The sequence below is a fragment of the Gymnoscopelus braueri genome (assembly GCF_963280865.1).
Source record: "Gymnoscopelus braueri genome assembly, chromosome: 9".
NCBI classification, from domain to species: domain Eukaryota; kingdom Metazoa; phylum Chordata; class Actinopteri; order Myctophiformes; family Myctophidae; genus Gymnoscopelus; species Gymnoscopelus braueri.
In genome coordinates this window covers 42,276,941-42,298,965 of record NC_137610.1, presented here as the reverse complement: position 1 = coordinate 42,298,965, position 22,025 = coordinate 42,276,941, and the positions used below count along the sequence as shown (strand labels likewise).

At 40.9% G+C, this 22,025-nt stretch overlaps 1 protein-coding gene across 7 annotated transcripts in view; it reads right to left on the bottom strand.

The window, feature by feature from the left end:
• LOC308091366 (uncharacterized protein) overlaps nt 1–12,767 on the bottom strand; it is a 178,131-nt gene extending 165,364 nt beyond the window's left edge. For all 7 annotated transcript variants that reach the window (XM_080436929.1, XM_080436932.1, XM_080436930.1 and 4 more), the window contains exon 1: nt 12,453–12,767. The gene's annotated coding sequence lies outside the window, so the exon portion shown is untranslated. The remainder of the gene's footprint in view (nt 1–12,452) is intronic.
• Nucleotides 12,768–22,025: the final 9,258 nt, after the last annotated feature.

Sequence of the window (22,025 nt, the reverse complement as noted above, 5' to 3'; positions counted from 1 at the left end):
TAATCGACAGATTAATCAACAATGAAACAAATCGCAAGCTGCAGTCCTAGATACGTGTTTCAAACCATGTCGTGAGTAACATATTAAACCACAAAGGAGGCTGTATGAGAGGGAGAGCTATGTTGAGGTATGAAACGAAGAGAGAAAGATGTATGAAATGAGAAGAGAGACAGAGAGAGAGAGCGAGAGAGAGACCTGTGCTTATGAAAGAATAGATTTCCTGTACCAAAGACCCACAACACGTACAACAGGGACATGATATTGAGTAAGACAGACTCTGTTTCTGAAGACACCCCAGACACAGAATATACAGACGGAGACAGAGAGAGAGAGAGAGATAGGGAGAGATCGATCGGCCACCAATTTAAATCGGCCGATTTTCACTCTAAATGACTCGCAATTTACCTGATCCGGATAAACCGATCTTTTATGACCGAGCTGCACCATTTAAGTGGTATAAAAGATATCAAATATATAGTATAATATCGCTTTGCATCTTTGTGACAGGCCTAGACATGCTCCCCTTCCTCCCCCACACACACAGAAACAGTTTTGACGTAGGTTTTGATATATAATAATTTGGGCAAAATAATCATTTATATTTAGAAGAGACCCCTTACGCACAAGATCGGTATCGGCCGATCGTGAGAGAAAGAATCAGTGATCGGGATCGGTCCCAAAAAACCTGATCGGAGCACCCCTAGTTTTGTGCAGTGTAGAGGGGAAACAGAGAGAGGGAGATTGAACTTTGAATGCTTAATGGGAGTTGTCGAGAACATGTTTATTTATAGCTTTTGAACTGTCTTGTTGTAGTCTCTCACCCTCCTCTGTGTTGCACACAAACACACATACATGTGAATGTGCACGCGCTCACACACACACCTATTGCTCTGTCTCGTCTGAGTCGTCTCCCTCTAATTCTCTCTGTGTGTGTGTGTGTGTGTGTGTGTGTGTGTGTGTGTGTGTGTGTGTGTGTGTGTGTGTGTGTGTGTGTGTGTGTGTGTGTGTGTGTGTGTGTGTGTGTGTGTGTGTGTGTGTGTGTGTGTGTGTGTGTGTGTGTGTGTGTGTGCGTGCGTGTGTGTGTGTGTGTGAGAACACACAGCAGTCATGCAGTGGTATGCAGGGGCTAACCAGCGTTGCATGTTTGAGTGTTGAGTCATGCTCTGCCGCACCCCCACCTCCGCTGCCATGTGTTCCGTACTGTTTGTGTGTCGTTTTTTTCCTTCTTTTTTCTTTTTAACTTAATGTTAAGGGGAGGGGTGTGGTGAGTGCACATGCATTGGCCTGCTTCACATCCATTGACATCCTTAAGCCTGGCTTGACAACTGGGATGTCCCTCCCTGTACCGGCTACAATAACTAGGGGGGTACAGTTGTAATTAACCGCATCGTCCCTGTTATGGGGCGATGAACATTCAGCGTTGCTACACGCTTTGAGCTTGTAGATCGCATATTTTCAGTGAAGGCATTTGGTGCCGAGGGAGAAAAAAAATGAAAAGTATATACCCCCCCTGGGGGACACAGGTCAACAAAGTATTTAAACGGTTTAAGTGGTTAAATGTGATGGAAACTGGAAGCTATAAAAGGATAGTGGTCGTTGAAGTGTTCTTTCAAATCATTGCTAACGGGCAGAGGCCTCTTATCTCCATGTTTTGACTTTTTGTGGGTTTTCTTTTTGGTACATTAATGCCCGACTTGATCATACTACAGCGTCACACAGCAGCATCAAAAGTAGCAGATCTACAAGCTCATTTATATGCTACTTTTGAATTTGAATCCTGAAAAGTAACAGTTTTGGACATATGAGGTTTCCGCCTCGACAGAGACGAGATGGTCAGTGTCCACGCTGCAAGACAATCTGGGTTACGGGGGTATAACTTACGGAATCAGCAGACATGGTCAGTGAGCGGTTAAGCTCAGTAGTCTGAAGTTATTTCTGAATCGCTAGCCGTGTTTAAACAAAACATATTTTTGGTTCCCATGTGTATCCTGAACCCAGCGTTGTGTCTGTGTCACTGTTTTCTTTGGCTTTTGTACTGTTCCACCTCTCTAATTACTATTTTCCAAACACCATTTCCATACACTGGACTTTACTGGCTGGCATCGTTGTTTGAGATTAAACATGCAGTAATACACACATTCCATTTTCACACTGCCATCTCTCTAGCCTATTACTTGGTTAAATGTCTTATACTGTTAGTCTAATAGTGTTGTTCACTGTATATTGCCTACTGTACAATAATAGCTTCTTTATGTTTATCATTACATATAGCCAAAGTAAATAGTTGTAGCCTAAATAACGTGTAAATAATCCTATATTGTTGTTATTCAATGCAATGCACCAAATCACAGAGATATGATTCTGATTCTTAAGAATATGTCCGTCTCTTTTCAACTGTGCTTTGCTCCTCTCCGGTCCGTTCTGCTTTAGGCGTTGCAGAAGCAACAACACAAGTCTATTTTGCTATCAGAAGATGATAGCAAACATGTGTCTCTGTGTGCCATCCTTTCAGTAATTAAGTCAATCTAGGATTCTACTCAACTCAACTCTACCCATGCTTCATGCAGTACGTAGATGCCTGTTGTTCACAGCCACCGACATGAAGCTTCCCAGAGCGTTGGACATTAAAAATAAGGATGTAGAAAGAGAGAGAGAGAGAGATGGGAGGGAGCGAGAGGGTAGCCGAGAAGGAAGTGAAAAAGAAATACATATCTTTCCCTTTGTGGCTTCCGAAGGGTCACAATAGTTTACACAGGAACGCTCTGCTCTGTTCCCATCCACAGCTTACTGATTGCAACATTGTCCGTTGACATTACCTCAGAATATTTTCCAGGTAGAGCCACCATCACGATACGGGTTGGAACATATTGAGCTATACGTTCAGAACAATGTCTGCAGGACAAAATTGCTAGAGTAGAGAAATGTCAACACTCGTGCATGTTGTCTACAGTACAAGACAACAACACCGAAATGCAGGCATGCATTTCTTTTTACCCCACAAGTACTACTGTATCTGTCCTCTCTCTCTGTTCTGAGGGCAACAAGGAGTCAAATTGATTGTTGGACTTGAATTTCACTTTTAACTGGTTTGCCATTTTGTTTGTTATACAGTGATTTTGAACTCTTAGAAGGAAAAAAAAAACTGTGTGCGTGCGTGCGCTTTAGCGTGTGCAATATAATTGTGCAATATAATATATACGTTTTCCCTTTGGCTAAAAGCCCCTTGTTGTAGCATATCTAACTGTTTGCTGGGTGTGTCATCGCTTTGTCTGGAATTACAGATGTAAGATAATGTTCTTTAATGGTTGCCATTTTTGGTCCTGCACAGTGCTATGACTGTTGCACAAGTAACTGCTAACTTTACTTTTTAGGATGTTATAAAGTCCCAGTATGGCAATGTTTTGGAGAGCATTGTTGTATTATTGGAAGCAGCTCTGCCTGGCTTCAGAGAAGGAAGGAACGGCAGTATGTTGGCAACCCTGGCCAAAACATTTCTATCTATGGCGCTCATCTGAGCCATTGGCTGTGTGTTGTGGCAATTATCTTAATGGCGGCGGCTATTTCATGGACCGCTGCGCAGCTATCAGATGTTTTCAGTGATTTCGTAGTTAACCCTTTAAGACCGGGGGACGCATCTGTGTAACCACTTTATCCATATTTTATACTTTTGGCTATTAAAAAATAGCAGATATACAAGCTCATAGCGCGGCACCGAGTGCCGCGCTATGAGCTTGTAGATCTGCTATTTTTTTTTAAATCGTGTTTTTTTTTTGCAAATCTTTGAATATATATCTATAAAGCAATTGTTTTTTACTCAAATATTTGCTTCTGGGGGTCCCTGGATTTTTTTCTTTTAGATGGGGGTCCGCAGCCAAATACATATCGTTGTGGGGCTCCTTGACACTGACATTAATATTATAGCAACATAAGTGTTTCAGAAAACTGTTTTAAACTGATTTAGAAGACATTTGTAGAATCCCCAGAAGCAATAACATTTTAGCTAGAAATGCTCGCTTTAAATATATATATATTCAAAGATTTGCACAACATTTGCACAAACACGATTTAAAAAAAATAGCAGATCTACAAGCTCATAGCGTGGCACTCGGTGCCGCGCTATGAGCTTGTAGATCTGCTATTTTTGAATAGCCCAACGAAATCTAAAAATGACACACAGATGCGTTCTCAGGTCTTAAAGAGTTAAATCCCAAAGGGGTGTATGTGTGTGTGTATGAGACCGACTGTATGTTTGTGTAGTCCTGTATGTAACAGTAGCGTTCTGGCTTATCAGAACCTACTGTAAGCAAACCTTTCAGGAAGTACAAAGTCTGTTGAAGTGCTTGAAACGACGTATCGTGACGTGCACATCAGCACACACGCAACGTAATGTACACATAACCTACACAGTGGTGGCTACAAAACTACTGCTGTTGTGTACGTAGTGATACAATCATCTTAGTCAAATGGGATTTCAAATGTTTACTCTTTATCCAGGTCCCAGTGTGACCTTGTTGTGTAGGGAAAATAGTGTACTAAAGCTGTGGTTCTCAAAGTGGGGTCCAGGTACCCTCACAGGGTTCCTTGAGGCGGGTCCGAAACTGACCCGTACAGGTCTGTAACTTGAGAGTGCAGAAAATGGAACCAAATGGAGTTATGTTCTTGATTCTGTCTTTTGATGTGAGAGGTATGTTTACATGCGTTGAGGACAAAATAGGTGACTGACTGACTGACAAGCTAATAACACAGGTCTATGACCCAGACTGACGCCTGACTGAGTGACAACACAAAAGACTGAAGGTATTCTAACTGACACAGAAGTGGAATAGGCTAATTGAGTAACCTCTCTGAAGCAACTTGCCGCAGGTTTGTTAGCTGGCTAGAATGGTAGTAGGCTAACCGTCACTCTCTCTAAGCCACTGAAACAGGAAAAGCTGGAATGATAGGAATTATATGTCCAAGCTGACAAAGCAGCAAAACCGCACATGCACATTGAGAGAGAGAGAGAGAGAGAGAGAGAGAGAGAGAGAGAGAGAGAGAGAGAGAGAGAGAGAGAGAGAGAGAGAGAGAGAGAGAGACCAACAGTTTTTGAGAGAGAGAGAGATGCTTGAGAAAGGGTTCTGAAACAGCTGGGCAGAAAAGTAATACTTCCTCTTTCACTCTCACTCTCTCGCTCTCTCTCTCTCTCACCATAATGATTGTCCTATAACCACATGAACACTAGTGTCCCTATTCTGGGCATGTCCCAATAGACAAACATTCAGCGAAAATAGCTGATCTACACGCTCGTGATCATGCGTTGTGAGCTTGTTAGATCGGCCATTTTCGTCAGTTTCGTTAGTTAGAACTCTATCTCAGTGTTTTTTTCCTCTCAACTCTAGCTAGCCGATAACAACACTGTAGCAGTTACAACAATAACATGGGTATCAGCGCTAATTCCATCCATTTCTAGAAGGACAACCTACAGATCAGCCAATCAGTGGTTCTCAAACTATGGGTCGCGCCCCAAAGTGGGGTCGCGGGAAGGTGCCGTTGGGGTCGCACGTTGGCAACCGGAAAAATAAGATTTTAATCGAGAAACGGGAAAAAGTTGGGTCGTCGACTCGTCGTGACTAGCGTGAAGAGGACGTTAAAGACGGCCACTAGACTCCTCATACACATACAGCTCCAACATACAGCACACAGGAAAGACAACACACACGCACACAGACCTTGAAGAGGCACACACAACTAGCTGTTCATAAACAATATAGTTATATGAAGTTCAATATGAGCGGGTCCCAGGTGGCTTAAAAGAGTTTTTGTAACTCTGAGAGCGAGAGGGTAAATACATGGACCACCCGTCCATTTGGTTTCATTTGTACCCTACTCGGAGTTACATTAGCGCTGGAGAGATCACTGACTGTGTAAATGTTATCTGTTGTAGCCTGTGTGTCAGCAAACACAATAAGTCCTCGAATCGGCATTTGAGTCAACAAACCGTTCAATTTAGGATCGCGATTGCGATGTAACATTAGTGAGCGGGCAGGTCATGCTTACAGAGTCACAGACAACCCGACCAGCAACAGCTGCCGCCCGGGATGGAGAAAAACACACGGTCGGTGGCCAAAGATAAAACCAAGAGCTGGATTAAGAAACTCTGGTGGTTCTGGCAACATATTTTGGCTAAATATGCTGCAGTTTACAAATGTGTGCAGCTTCAGAAACCCCTCCACTGCTTTTATTGATATTGCTCAATCAGCATCAAGAAAACTCACGTGGGGGCGAGTCACGATCGCTACAATATCATTCATTCATTTCATCGATAAGATAGGCCTACAAATCATCAGGAATCACTGCTGTAATTTCATTTTCATAAAATATTAATTATTTATTATTTTATTATTATAAATTCCCCCATAAAATGGGGTCATGGTATAAAAAAGTTTGAGAACCCCTGGCCTATATCATGGGTCTTAAACAGGGGGTCCGGGACCCCAAGGGGGTCCTCAGAGTTAATACAGGGGGGCCGCCAAATCTTTGTGTGATAGGATTAGGAACCTTTATTTACATTAACCACTTGAACCCTAGCATCCCTTTTCTGAAGGGAAAAATAGACAAAAATAGCAGATCTACCAGCTCACAGCGGCTGGTGCTGCGAGGCATTGTGAGCTTGTAGATCGGCTATGTTGGGCAAAGAGGTTTGTTTGGTGTAGTAGGGTGAAAAAAAGGTTTGGTGTAGGGTGAAAAAAGAGCAGACCAAGTACAAGTTTTCTAAGTATTGAGGGTTTAAGTGGTTAACTGTCTGAAAGTACACATTAACATGAATCCAACACAATTATGATAGTGCTGTCAAACAAGTCTATGAAGCTAACTGTAAAATCTATGTAGATGTTTAATCTGCAACACAATTTTATACAATATGTAGTGGGGGGTCCCTGCTTCATCTCTCTCTCAGCTAAGGGGGTCCTTGGCCTGAAAAATGTTGAAGACCCCTGGCCCTAGCCTATATGAACCATTTGTGATGGGGGTCACCTAGTTTAGTAATGTAGCCTATGTGCCATATGAGGGGCTTATGAGTATATTACACATGATCCATAACAGAGGAACAGTGGGGGCAGGGTAAGTCCACCTTCTTTATCCAACTGTACAACTACTATCAAACATGTCTGCTTTTTGCACTAGATCAAATGTGATCAGTCAGTGCACTAGTAGCCCAACATTGTAGTGTTAAACAAATAGTAGAATGCATAAATGTTACACTATAGCACTACATAAAATTATGTTGCAGATGAAACTTTTTCATAGATTTCATAGATAGCTTCATAGACTTGTTTGGCAGCACTGTCATTGTGTAGCGTTGTGATTCATGTTAATGTGTAAACCCTCAATACTTTTACCAGCTCTTTACCCCCCTACACCAAATCTCTTTGCCAAAAATAACAGATCTACAAGCTCACAACGCCTCGCCCACAACATTTATACTCTGCACACATCCACAAACTATGGGTTAAGACCAAGCCCCCAGAACCCAGTGGTTGCATTGAAGCGAAATGGACATGCTGGCCATTCGTAGGTACTGCAGCTTAAACGGACGGGGCCACTGCACAATGTACGAGCGAAAACTGTTTCGACCAATGGGCTCGACTCACGAGCTTGCGCACAAGCTTGCGCACGGGCACGCGCACCTCTGTGACGTAAAACGCGTCACTTCTGTGACGCAGAACGTATCACAGTGGCCCCAAATAGGCTACGCCCATCACACTTTCCAACCCGGAAGAAGGGGTGAATTTGCTTCATGCGCTGAGTGAGCAACTCAATGCAAGTGGATGGGAGGGGATTTCGGGTGCCCTCTCTATTATTTTTTAACTCTATGGTTAAGACCCAAAGTGGGGTCATGGGTAGGTGTCGTTGGGGTCGTGCATTGGCAACTTTTTTTTTTTTTACAAAGAAACTGGGGGGGGATTTCCCCCATAAAATGTCGTGGCATAAAAAAGTCTGAGAACCCCTGCTCTAGAGGATCCAACATCCATGACAAGCTGGAAAAATGACACGGTTTTGTGGAATAATTGATTGATGGGTCAATTAAGGCATTCTGCAGTCAGAATGGACTGCTGTTCTGCTTCTGTTTGCGTTGCTATGGATGCGGAAGCTTGTAAGCTAATGATAAAATATTAGCTTACAAGCCAATTTAATTAGCAAATTGGCTGTGTAATTAACGTTGGCCCTGCATCACTCTATTTTAATACTGTACGTTATTCTTCTTAATTCACAGCTAGCTTATTAACCAAGTTCAATAACTTTCCATGACACATAAAGGGAGAAGCCATCTGTTATAAAGAATTACCGTATAAGTACAATATATAGTGAGTGTCCTATTTCTATGTTCACAGTCACTGCCACACACTCTACTGGTGGACTCTATGATGCTATTGCTATGGATGCACTATACCAGTGGTTCTCAACCAGTGCTCCGGGGACCACCAGTAGTCCCCGAGGGGGTTCCAGGTGGTCCCCAGTTAAATGATGGAGAGTTGGCAACCAAGTCGACCCTTATAGTGCGTGCCAACGTGTCGTCACCACGGGGGGTGGGTGGGGGGGCGGGGGGCGCGTGGCATAGTAGCTGCCGACATACTTGTGGGGGGCAATGTTAAGTCAACCTGTTTATACCCCCCAAAGATGTCCGCGCTACCAAATTAAACTTGTTGACGCCCCCTTCAGGATTTTTTGGTACGCACTATAGATCTTCAACTCTTGAGAGACCATTACGAGTCCATTTGGTTTCTTTTTACGCTCTCAAGAGTTAAATTATTGTTTAAAATCTGCATTACTTAATTAAAGAATTGTTATTTTGATCAACGTTTGCCTGTTATCTCTCCTATGGTACCAACTTCAATACAGCATGGAATTGTGGACAAAATCGTATCCAACGATAGCAAAATATTCGAAGTCTTGGGTCTGAGAGTCTAAATCTCATCAAATGGTGGTCCGTGGCTCAAATGCCGAATAAATAATGGAGCTTGATATGACAAGGGTTGAAAACCACTGCCCTATACCAACATATCTTCATATTGAACAAAAGCATAACGCTGGTCCCCATGGTCTTTTCCATGTTTGACAGCAAAACAGAGCTTCTATGAATGTAAATGTGTGTTCTGATCTACACACTTCTATGGAAATAAGACACCACAGAATGACTTGTTGATTGGCCCCATCAAAACTGAATATAAGTTGTGTAATATGCACAACGGCAGTAGCGGAGGAACCGGAACCGGAAGGTTCCCAGTTCGATCCCGGGCTCCCCCAGAGTTCGTGTTGAAGTGCCCTTGAGCAAGACGCTGAACCCCTAATTGCTCCGGATGAGCAGGTTGGTGCCTTGTTGGTGTGTGAATGGGTGAATGTAATGCACAATCATTGTAAAGCGCCTTGGATAAAGGCGCTATATAAATGCACCAGTTACCATTTAATAAGTTGTGCATTAATCCTTATAGGCTATATTGTCCTGATGGCAGCAATGCACATACGTTTTTTTTATTATTTGTTTTACAATTTAACTAGAGGAAAGGCCCTCTGAGATGCAGCATCTTGTTTTCGAGGGGATCCTCAGTTGTGCCATATGATTGACCCACAGGAGATGAGCATTATATAATATTCTCTCAAGATTTCAAAGGTTCCAGATGGAAGGTTTTTTATTCTTCCAGGGGCCATATGTACTGCCTTAAACAGACTGCGTTGACAACAATAATTATCAGCATTCCTTTGTCACCAGATGATGGCTGCAAATCATAACGTTAAATCTGTTGCCACTTCACATAGGTGGCCTCAATGTGTGGGCCCCGGGGCCATCATGGGCCCTGATGCCTGCGCCCCTGTATCACCCCTGTAATTGAGAGCCTCCTATAAATGAAGAGTGGCAGGCAGCCAGGTTGGTTCTGAGGCCAAAAAGCTTTCCAAGACAGACGCCTGCTACAGCTGTACAACACCAACCAAAAAATGGTAAACAATCTCTTCTTCACAGAGAGAGAGAGAGAACAAGAGAGAAGTACAACAGAATCAACAGCACCCATTACATGTGCTGAATGCATTCATTTAACGTATTGACTAGGGAAATGGAACGATATGAAAATGAAAAAGTCACGATTATAGTAGTAAAAATAATTGCGATTAACGATATTATCGTAATAATCTAAATGAAACATAAATTGGCACTTTTGTTAACCACTTGAATCCCCAGATTCACTATTCTGGGGGAATGTTTGCCAAAAATTGCCGATCTACAAGGTCACAACACGTGAGTTTGCAATCGTTGCCATCGATTTGTGTAAAGTGAAGTAGGAGTATACCAAATCAAATGCGCTCTTTACAGGTCCGTTTTATCAAGTATAGAGAGAGGGTTTAACTTAAACCCTCTATAAGTGGTACTGAATTTGCAGCTCAACAAAAGCTAATTCATCCTAGTGTATGACTCAGGACAATTTCACGATAAATTAAAATCGCTGCGATACGATTATTGTGAGTGTATTTTTATCATGATAAACTATGATAACAATTATCGTCCCCTCCCTAGGAGCACATAAGCCATAAGCAGCCATGAGCTCCAGTGTATATCTAGTAAGGCAAGCCTCTCCCATACTATGAAGCCAACTACTAGTAGAAGCATGAATCATGGCTATGAGTCTTTTGGGTGGCGTTAAACCAGCATCAGCTGGAGCTCCTCCATTGACAATGAGTATGTAACAAACACAACCTGTGTCATGGTGGTTGGTTTATCTGGGGACAGTAGGGGCTTTGGTTCAAAGTTATCTGCGCTAAAATGGAATAAAATGAACCCACTACTAGATGTTGTTGTCACAGTTTTCAGTGGAGCCAGCTGTTAACTCTGACAAGGCTATTAGAGGTTACTTTTCGTTTGTTTTTAGACCTCCTCCTTCACTAGTGGTGGTCGACACTGCAGTGCCAGTTAGCTTATCTGCGATGGGGGTCGGTAAGTGTTGCCATGTCCGCTTATTACAAGCCACTTTGGCCTTGTTTTTCTGTAAAGTTGCTTGTAAATATTGTTGCAGGTTGCGTTTTTTTGGGCTTGTTTCTAAAGTGTAGTTGCTTTTTGGGGATTGTTTCTAAAATGTAGTTGCTTATTTTGGCTTTTTCCTAAAGTGTAGTTGCTTATTTGGGCTTGTTTCCTAATGTAGTTTAAACCATGGTTCTCAAACATTTTCATGGCAAGGACCCCCCATATTAATATGTATTTGTCCACAGACCCCCCAATCTGAAAATATTTAGTGCCAGGGACACATACAAGATTTGTGTTGTTAAAATGTTTCAAGATTATTATTATTTTTATAGTCGCTTCTTTTGGGCTTGTTTTCATAGACCTGGTTGCTTATTTCTCTCGCACCATCTGGCAACACTGGATGGGGGTCTGTCTGCTATGCTTTAGTGAAGTAGCCTACAGTAGTAGGCTTCTAGGCTATATGCGTCGAGGAGGGGGTTATAAATATATACATAACGTATACAAACGTCCATAACATAACAGAGGACTAGTAGGGGAAGGGAAAGGGGAATGTCCGCCTCATTTTCAACCACAATGAAACATGTCCCCTTCTTCCACTAGATGTTTTTGGAGTCATTTAGTGAGAAGACAATGCTCTCTGACTACAGCTGCCCACCATTGCTGTGTTGAAGCAGTAGTTACACATAAATCACAGACCCAGGCAGACATGCAAACGTGAAACTATTCACCAGACTGTACTGTAGTAGACCACTGTTTCCCAATCAATGGGTCGGGACCCATTTTTGGGACACGGAACCATTTTCCTACAATTTTCTAATTATTTGAAAAGATTTTCAAAAACAAAACAAAAATCTATCAAAAATGTTCAGAAATAAAAAATAAATGTCTTCTATTTTCACTAGTTTGGGTCCCGAGAAGAAATCAAATTTCTCTTTTGGTTGTCGAGCTAAAAAAATTGTGAGCCACTGCTGTAGACAGTATCCTGACAAAGTAACTAACATCAAACTAAAGGTGATTGTAACTTGTTGCCGGGTGGTTGTAACATTGTAACAAACGTGCAAAAAGGAAACAAAATATCAAGTGGGATCAGGCATCAAGTGTCACTAATTTAGATACTGCATATCTAAAGTTCACACACACACACACACACACACACACACACACACACACACACACACACACACACACACACTATACTTGTGAGGACATCAAGATTTTGTAAGACAAGTATTTTTTTGAATGCCATTTTTTTTATTGCCATTTTTTAACCATAAGCCTAAAAAAAAGCCTAAAAATAGCTAATCTACAAGCTCTACAAGTGAGCTTGCAGATCGGCTATTTTTCGGTGCATGACACCAGAGCTGAGCAACTGCTGGGTAAATCGGGCATAACTCTATCCCTAAACCCCTAAAACCTAACCTCTAAAATGTCCAAGTAGTTTAGATGATGTTACATGCGTTCTTACCTCGGGTTCTAGTGTGTGTAGATCTGTTGTGGATGCATTCCTCTCCTTTCACAGATCAAATAGAGCCTTTTTTTAAGGGACTTTTCTCTTCTACATGTTCTCGACCTCCGCTTCACTTCACGCTACTTTAACTTAACGGCGATTTAAAAAGAAAAAAAGAGAAAAATGTAGGGGGAGCCATATTTCTATTTAACATCCATGATCACGTTTCTTCTTCACGCAGAAAAATCCTCTTTTGTGGAACAGGTTTCCATTCGCAGGTTGGTTGTAATAATAGTTAGAAGAAGTGTTGTGTTCTCTTCTATCTCTAGTTCTTTTTACATGATAAAAGTGTAAAAGTCAATCCGCGTCCTGTAGGTATGCATGCCACGAGGAGGCGGGCCTCAAGCAGTGTTGCCAGATTTTGCGAGAGAAATAAGCAATCAGGTCTATGAAAACAAGCCCAACAGAAGCCAGTGGTTCCCTAATCTGAGTTCCCAGAAGTTTTCGCCAGCTCTCGCTGAAGGAGTGGTTCCCAAACTGGGGGTCGGGACCCAAATTATTTTGGGGGGTCCCCAGATGATTAGCTAATATGTAGCAACTTTGTTTTCTCACTCAACAGTAAACAAACCAACATACAGTGAAAGTGTATACAGGGTATCTGAAGTATAAAGTTATAATTTAATGCATTTGAAACCTTTTTAATACCAAATTGGCCATCGGCCGATCTACAAGCGTTGTGAGCTTGTAGATCAGCTATTTTCACAATATTTATCTGCGGAACCGAGTCAAATAAATGTAATGCCTCAAACTTAGATCACAGGCTAGAGGAACTGGACTGGTCCGACGTACTAAACAGCACACAGGTAGACGAATCTTGGCTTGGTTTCAAAACCAAATTCATTCAAATTTTGGACAGTGTGGCTCCCATGAAAACCATCAGGGTCAAAACCCGCCCGGTACCATGGATGAATTCAGACATCCTTACTGCCATGAAGGTCAGAAACAAAAAGTGTTCTGAGCTTCATAAAGGTAGGATCAAACTCGCCAGGTGTTTTAACAAAGGTCTCGAATCCCACGTAGCTAAACTTGTAAAAGAAAGAAACAAGCTAAGAAACAAGGTTAATCGCATGCTCGAATTAGCAGAAAAAAGCTTCCTCGATGACAAAATTGAGGAAAATAAAAGCAAACCACGAGAGCTTTGGAAGCTATTCAACAACCTACTAGGCTGCAGCAAGAAATTGAAAACCAGGTTTACAAACATAAGCCTCAAGGTGAATGACACTCTCATCACATCCAAACATGAAGTGAGTAAAATCCTCAACATATTCTTCACGACCATAACCTCAGATTTGGTTGAAAAACTACCCCCTCACTCTGGGTGCTATGGTGAAGAGCATGTTGACTCATTTTACGAAAAACAGGGTGTACGGAAAGATGATTTTAAACTCTCCCCTGTGAAAACAGAAGAGGTGTTTAAAAAATTGAGTGCTCTTCATCAACACAAAGCCACAGGCCTCGACAATATCCCCGCCAAATTTCTAAAAGACTCGGCCGCCTCCATTGCTCCAATTATTACCCACATAATAAACCTCTCCATCATACAGGGACGGGTCCCTAACGATTTCAAAAAAGCAAGGGTGACCCCTCTGTACAAAAAAGGAAACAAATTAGACCCTGGCAACTACCGCCCTATTTCTATTCTTAGCTCCATCTCGAAAGTCATGGAAAAAATAGTCTATGAACAGGTCGATAAGTATCTTGCCGAAAAAAATCTAATCTACAAATTCCAATCTGGTTTCAGAACAAACCACTCCACTGACACATGCCTTCTCTATTTGAACGACTCTATCAAACAAGATGTCGACAAGGGCAAATATTGCGGCATGGTCATGCTGGACCTCCAGAAGGCCTTTGACACCGTCAATCACCCAATTATGATCAATAAGCTCAAAGCAATAGGTTTTGATGATACGTCAGTGAACTGGATGAGATCCTACCTGGAAGGGAGGGAGCAAGTGGTGGAAGTAAACGGCATCCAGTCCCCCACCCTCCCTGTGACTTGTGGTGTCCCACAAGGAAGTATACTAGGACCTTTACTGTTCCTGATATATGTGAATGACATGTCATCGGCCTGCGACTGCAAGCTGTTCCTGTTCGCAGATGACTCGGCCCTGCTAGTCTCGGACAGGGACAGGCTGCAGGTTGAGAAAACTCTCAGCTCCGAACTCAACAAGATCTGCATCTGGCTCTCTGATAACAAACTTTCATTACACCTGGGTAAAACTGAATCCATCCTCTTTGGGTCCAGTCCTAACCTTAGCAAGGCAGAGAGTTTCACGATCAAAGTGGGTGATGATGTCATCAAAAGAAAGGATGAAATTACCTACCTGGGCTCCATCTTGGAGGCAAACCTCTCTGGTAACAAAAACGCAGAAAAAGTGATCAAAAATGTCAACCGAACAACACGCTATTTGTGGAGGATTGATCGCCTAGTCAGTAAGAATACTCTGAAGATTCTTGCAGGGGCCCTCATTCAAGGTCATTATGATTATGCATGCACTTCATGGTATCACAACACCTCCAAGGCCTTAAAAACAAGGCTCCAAACATCCCAAAACAAACTTGTAAGGCTACTTCTTGGCCTCAATCACAGAACCCATCTAACCCCTGCTCATTTTGCTAGGATTGGATGGCTTAGGGTTGAGGACAGAGTACAGCAACTTGCTATGGGCCTGGTCTTCAAGATACACCACAACATTGGGATCCCCCTGTATTTGTCAAAATACTTCCAAAATGTTAATGAAGTCCATGATCATAACACCAGAGGCAGCTCCACTGATCATGTTCAACCCAGATTTGGCTCAACTAAGGGTATGAACTCGTTCTCATGCTATTCAGCAAAAATGTGGAATGCCCTACCAAAAGGAGTAAAGGAGTGTAAAACCCTACTCACTTTCAAAACTGCCCTAAAGATACACCTTCAGGAGGCTGCAATTCGAAAATGGCCCCTGTCTAAGTCTTAACCTACCCCCCCCCTACCCCCCCCCCCCCTCCTTCATTTTCCTCTTTTGTATATATTTATATATATTTTTTTCTCTCGTCATACCAGTAACCTGAAAGCTGATTGTATGACATTCTGTATAGTAGTGTGTATATCTGCCTGCCTCTTATATTTCATCATGATTTGTGTGCATGGGGTTCTCATCTTAAACAAGCGTTATGCTTAATGAGGGTTTCCAGTTTAGTAGACCTTGTATTGTGAATTTGTACTTCCATGTACTGTTATGTACTGTCATGTACTATTCTCATGTCTTTCTAAATAAACTACATCAATCAAAACTCCTACAATTCCAAGTGCTTGTCAGGGGGGGTGGGGGGTGTCCCCCATTCATGATTATTTTGGGGGGTCAAGGCCTAAAAAGTTTGAATAATAGGCTACGGCTATTTGAAAATAGCAGATCTACAAGCTCACAAGCTTGTAGATCTGATTTTTCTTTTTTTTATTAAAGAATCTAGTAATTTGGGAATATCTTTTAAACATTTTAACAACATACATCTTGTATGGATTGGGGGGGGCAGGCACAAAATATTTTCAGATGGGGGGTTTGATTTACTGATTGAACACTTTATTAGACAGAAATGTAAACAGCACGAGGTACAAGACATTTAGGCTAAAGGATAACACAAAAAAGTACTTGAATTCATCAACATAGGATGTGGACAAATATACATATTAATCTGGGGGTCCTTGCCATGAAAATGTTTAAGAACCACTGGTTTAAACATTAAACAACATTAGGAAACAAGCCCAAATAAGCAACTGCACTTTGGAAACTACCAATATTTACAAGTAACTTGCAAAAAAACAGCAAAGCAGAAAGTCGCTTATAATAAGCGGACATGGCAACACTGGAACAGGCCCGCTGTGAGTGGACGGTTGTTCCAGAGCCATCCAATAGAAGGCTCTCGGTTGTTCCAGTCTAGGGGCGGGTCTACGAGGTGTCAATCACTGCCTCCGCAAAACTCCACCACCATGGGAAATTCTGTTGACTTGTCAGTCACTCTGTCACCTAAATACTAGCAGTGGTGGAAGAAGTACGCACACTTTTTACTTGAGTAAAAGTAGCAATACCACAATGTAAAAAATACTCCGTTATAAGTAAAAGTCAGGTATTCAGAATTTACTTTAGTAAAAGTACAAAACAAAGTATTGGCATCGAAATGTAGGCTACTTAAAGTACCAAAAGTAAAAGTAGTCATTATGCAGAATGTCCCATTTAAAGTTTTCAAAATGTATAAACATCTTTTGAAAATCGTCGATCTACAAGTTCACAACAGCTGTGAGCTTGTAGATCGGCTTGTAGATTGGCTTGTAGATTTCTTTAATTTGATTTAGGTTTGAGAAGCAAGCATAATGGTACATTATCTGCCTTATGCTGTCATCTTCTGTTGGATATTAGACCAAACGTTTTCACCTAAATGTCAACCTGAATAGGCCTTTTATAACAAATCCATCACTGCTTTTTAAGCTTTACTTTTTTTGTATGATAATTAAAACCTCCCATGCCAAGAATAAAAACAAATTTAAAAAAAATGAGAATGAGGAAGGCGATCCGATCTATTCTATTGCAGTGGTGGAAAGTAACTAAGTTAAGTACATTTACTTAAGTACGTACAGTAAAGTTTTGAGGTACTTTTACTTTACTGGAGTATTTCCATTTCTTATACTTTTGCTTTTACTCCACTACAGAAAAATGTAGTTACAATTTACTTTGTAGATTTGGATTATCATTACAAAATACATTAACCACCTCAGCCCATTTGAAAATAGCCAATCTACGCAAGTGAAGTGATTGATACTAAAAACTACTAAGTAAAACATGTGAGTACTTTTCCCACCAGACCAGGCCACCACTGTTCTATTCCATACTCCCATTCTACTGCTCTATTGTTCTGTTCTGTTCAGTTCTGTTCATCAGTAACCAAAAAAAGGCATGGGTTTCCGAGTCTAGTTCATCAGTGGCTAACGTGTAAAAGGGGGCCCTCTAGTGGCAAGAAGAAGAAGGTAAAAAATGACTAATTTTCAGCAGGAAAAAATGTAAAGCACTGAGGAAAGCTAAACCCATCAGGCAGATGTGGTATGAACATCAAATCATAATAACCACGAGATTATCAGGGAATTATACATTTATTTCATTGAACTATATAAGGTAGGCCATAATCCTGTGGGGTGAATTCCATTTGATATATGATACACCAAAACCTTTCCCAGTACAAAAGTATTGGCATCAAAATATACTTAAAGTACCAAAAGTAAAAGTATGCAGAATGTCCTATTTAAAGTTTAAAAAATGTATACAAATCTTTTGAAAATAGCTGTAGATCGGCTATTTTCATAGCCACGAGATTATCAGGGATTTATACATTTATTTCACTTTAACTATAAGGTAGGCGGCCTTAACTGTGGTGGGAATTCCATTTAAAGATATTAAAAGATATGATACACCAAAATTGTCTAAATACAGATAATCTTGTGCCCCCTAAGCACCCTCCAGTGCAGTAAGTAGGCCTAGTTATCTTTATAATTTCTCAAATGATTTAAGCATGCCCATGTAGCCTACATGTGTTTGTTGTTGAAAAAGACATCGAGCCATAGGTTATTTAATTTGTAGCACCATAGTAGCCGTCTGTCGTTGTCGGCTCTCAGGTGCATTCATTCAGCAACCTTTCTTTCACACCTTCCAACCGACTGATCTCCTGACTTCATTCGTCTGTAGCAATCTGTAGTAGTCTGTTTGGTGGAGAGCTACCTTATGATTGACTGATTATGATCATGATATGACTTATCGCATTCACACCGCCTTCTCTGGAAATGAATGAGGACGGGATTTGAACAGAAACACAATTCCATTCTCATTGGTTTTGGAGAATAGTTTGGTTCTAACTCAGGCCTGGGGGCCGCTTTCAGCCTGCGAAGGAAATGTGATTATTATTTTGATATAAGATAATAAAAAGTTATTATCAATATCTTTAATTACATGGCTTGAAATTACTTTAATTACATGTAATAACATTACTATTACATTGACAATATCCAGTATTACATTAATATTATCACTTACAATGTACATTTGCAGCAATCAGCAGCAGCAGGCACTGTCTGAAAGGTTGATGCCAAAAACCATCACTTTAAACCTCAAATGGACAGATGATTTAGCTTTTTATTACATCATCTCATTCCAATCATTTAGCATTGTGTTTGAGTTGTCAAAATATGACAGAAATGTTATCAACTGGCCCCTGGAACCCTTGCCATTTGCCTAACGTGGCCCTCCGGGTTTAAGCTATTTCTGTTCTCACCAAAAGGTGCCCAGTGTTCTCAGGGGTTAACTGTTCCGGTTAGCTTTGGGTATCCCTGGTTTAGTTAGTATAGTCCACTACTTCAACTGCTCCACCTATGCTCCACCACAGAGCCTCCATGGGCCACATGTGACTCACCTCCACATAGGGGTTAAAATGACTTCATGGGACAATTTAGCAGACGCTCTTAATCCAGAGCGATTTACAGCAAGCAAGGTAAACACAAGGTAATACAAATGCATAGAAATAGAACCTATCATCAGTCTAAACAGTATAAGTGCTATAGGGCAAGCGCTACGGGCTAAGGTGGAGTCTGAAGAGGTGAGTCTTCAGATTAAGTTGAGTAAGTCTGCAGTTCTAACTGCAAGGGGGAGTTTGTTCCACAGTTTGGGAGCCAGGAGGGAGAAGAGTCTGGGATGTGTGAACACATGGACTACTCGGACTGTAACAAATTACATAATCGCCTAATCACAATTATTTGAGAGAATCGTCATAATCGTCATAATGTTGAGAAAGGTTCATACATTTTGAAACATAAAAAAAAATGTGGAAATAGCAGATCTACAAGCTCACAACGCGTCGCCATGCGACGCGTTGTGAGCTTGTAGATCTGCTATTTCCAACTTTTGAGAATAAAAGATTAAAATATGGCGTATTTTAGCCATAATTAAAAAAGTTCTTCGATTGTCGGTGTCGGTCATTGTCAGTCATTTCTTTGTGTAGGCTATGTACGTTTTTGTCATATCTGCCCCTAAAAGCCACACAATTAAATCGTTAATCACAAGTATTTGTATGACAAGTACAATTTCAGATGTGACAGCCCTATGGACTACACTCACAGCAGCAGACAAATCTGCTCTGGAAGCCGTCAAGCCGAGTTAACTTGATTGTGTGTGAACTTCTTGGTGTGGTACAGAGGGGGGCTGTCATGTCAGAGAAGAGTATAAGTGCTGACTGAGGAGAGCTCCAAGGCCCTGCAGGAAGAAACGCTCAGGTCTGCAAAGAGCTCTCTGAGTGACATAAGAGAACAGAGGGAAGCCAGGGAAATTATACTGGTTAGGTGACACTACCCACAATCCTAAACGGATGTGTCTCCAATCCCTATACCCTCAGGCCAGAGATATGCAGTACGTGCCTAAACATCTTACGGATACAAATGGAACAGGGAACCGTTTTATCCCGGCTGCTCAACCAGTCTAGAGAACCTTAAAGCTGCACTAACCTTCCTCTTCTACCCTGGATTTGAACCCGGTTTCCTGAGCAAGTGCTGACATTTTTACCATTGAGCTAAGAGCCTGCTTGCTCAGGGGATAAATTGAATCTTGACCATCAGGTCAAACTTTGTGTCAGATCCTGTGTCTAGGTGAGACATAACCTTTGACACGATATAAATGTCTCAATAGAAGAGCAGGGAGACTAAATAGAACAACCCCAGTTGTATAAGTTACTTGTATTTACACACTCTACCATACAGATTGGGCAAAATGCAAATGTATTCATAAAAAAAAAAAAGTTACATTGCTACAAGCTCACAACTTGTGAGCTTGTAGATGTGCTATTTTCAATTTAAAAAACACATTTTAGACATGATAACTTCATTCTGCATAATGAGTACTTTTAGTATATTTTAATGCCAATACTTTTGTACTTTTACTCAAGTATATTTTGAATTCTAGACTTTTACTTGAAAGAGAATATCTCTACATTGCGGTATTGATACTTTTATTTAAGTAAAAAAATACGTACTTTTTCCACCACTGGAGGTAGATGAGTATGGAGTATGTAAGTCTTTTTCATGATAAATGTATGACAACCGAAACACGTACATTAAACAAAAGCTAAGTAAATGCTTGGTGTATATGCTGAAATGTTCCATGAGAGGGCAACGTTTCACAGTGCATATTCCTCCATTAGCCTACTGCTGCTCCACTATGTGGGTTCCTTGTCACTTTAGACTGTGATTGGATTTCATTCCTCAAAAGCATTCTTTGACATTTAACGTTTCCCATTATTGAGATATATTGAACTATTCATGACTGTTATTTCTTAAGCACAATTGATAAATATATAAATACAAAAATAATGATCCTTTAAAATTGAATATCCTGTACATTTCATGAAGTAATCAGCTTCCAGCCATGTTTTAGATTGGTTTTTTTTTGTTTTGTTTTTCATCAGTCATATAGCTATTAATATTAATAGTAATAATGAGAGTGCTTATTATTGATGGCATTTTATTTCACACAGTGTAATTGAGTATTGTCAACAATAACACTGCACGATTTTGGTTGTGTTGTGTTATGACATTTCTTAAACAAATTGTTACATTTATTTGCTAAGTACATTTGCACAAACCTGTAAGTCCTCTGCATTTACCCATGTAAATGATATATTGCACTTTTTACCTTAGCGCTAGATATGCTCTTAGTTGCTTGTTTTAGATGAGAATGCACTTAAGACTTCTGGTGATTAGTAGTTTTCTTGCCTACCTATGATGAATGCACTTATTGTAAGTCGCTTTGGATAAAAGCGTCTGCTAAATGACTGTAATGTAAACCCTACATGCATATACTTTGTTGACTGGGGTCCTCCAGGGGTCTGTACGTTGTCAATCATCATTTTAACCCCTTTATCCATAACATTTCCTTGATATGAAAAGGTTTGAGAACCACTGACCACAGAAGCACTGGTTCTCAAGATCTGGTCCACATAGGACCACAATGGAAACAAGCCATCAAGGCTTTTTTTTAAAATCCCTTTAGCATTGCTTTCTTAATTGTACTTCTGTACTGTTTGCAAACTGTTAATAAAGTATTCAATCAATCAATCAATCAATCAATCAATGGTCCGGGGCCCACCAGGGGTCAAAATTGACCCTTTATGGGTCTGTAACTCTGAGAGTGTAGAAATGGAACCATTATTTATTTATTTTTAATCTTTGGGACCCCAATCTACTGTACAATTCTCAGTGGCAATTTAACTCTGAGTGTCCAAATGGAACCAAATCGACAAACTACGGGTCCATTTGGTTCCATTCGGACACTCTCAGAGTTACAGACCCCTAAGGGTCCATTTAGAACCCCTGGTGGGGCCTAGACCCGATGTTGAGAAACAGTGATGTGAAACAAAAAACTATTCTAGAACGTGCTCGCATTCAGTTGTAATTCCATAATGAAACCATAATTCAAACATCATTTTTAATATCCTTTCAAACCAGATTTGTGCCGAAAC